Below are 764 nucleotides of genomic sequence, written 5' to 3'. Positions count from 1 at the left end.
TGAAGACTGTTTATCTTCAGGGTGACAAGAACTTCTTAGCTGCAGAATGGCATGCCCTTGTGTAATCTGTTTTGATAACACCCTGCATGTGATAGTTGATCTTAGATGTTGAGTATACAAAGAGATGCCTCTAAGACTAAGACTAAATTGTCATTGCTGCCACTCCCATCTACTCCTGAGGAAAGAATACATACACACATAAAATAGAAATTAAAATCAGGGGGATGCGAAAGATATCTCTTATCTGTGTGTCTGTGAGGATTTTCCCAGATGTGAGTAACTTTATTATTTTTTTTGTTGCTGTGATAAAATACTATGACCAAAGGCACCATAAGGAAGAAAGAGGTTTTTTTTTTAATTCTTTTTAAAGTTATTTTCATACACTATATTCTGATTATGGTTCCCCTCCCCCATTCCTTCCAATTCCCTACCTTCGCTCCCATCTGGATCCATACTTTCTGTCTCTTGTTTAAAAAACAGGTGTCTAAAGAATAGTAAAATAAGATAAATTTAAAACAATCTAAATATGACTAAAAATTTAAAATCTAAATATGACTAAATAACCAAAGAATCAAAGAAAAGGCACAAATAAGTGCAAATAAATAAAAGACACGCCCGGCTCTTCTCTTCCCCTTGAGGTGGTGGCCAACCTTGCCGCCTCAGCTCCGTTTTTCCTCTCTTCGCTTTTTCCCTTTTCCCCCACCCCGGGGGGCCCAGAGCAGCCGGACTTCTCACTCCCTTCTCTACAGCGGCCTCCGAGCCCC

Source organism: Mus caroli, chromosome 13 (assembly GCF_900094665.2).
Source record: "Mus caroli chromosome 13, CAROLI_EIJ_v1.1, whole genome shotgun sequence".
NCBI classification, from domain to species: domain Eukaryota; kingdom Metazoa; phylum Chordata; class Mammalia; order Rodentia; family Muridae; genus Mus; species Mus caroli.
This window is presented reverse-complemented; position numbering follows the sequence as displayed.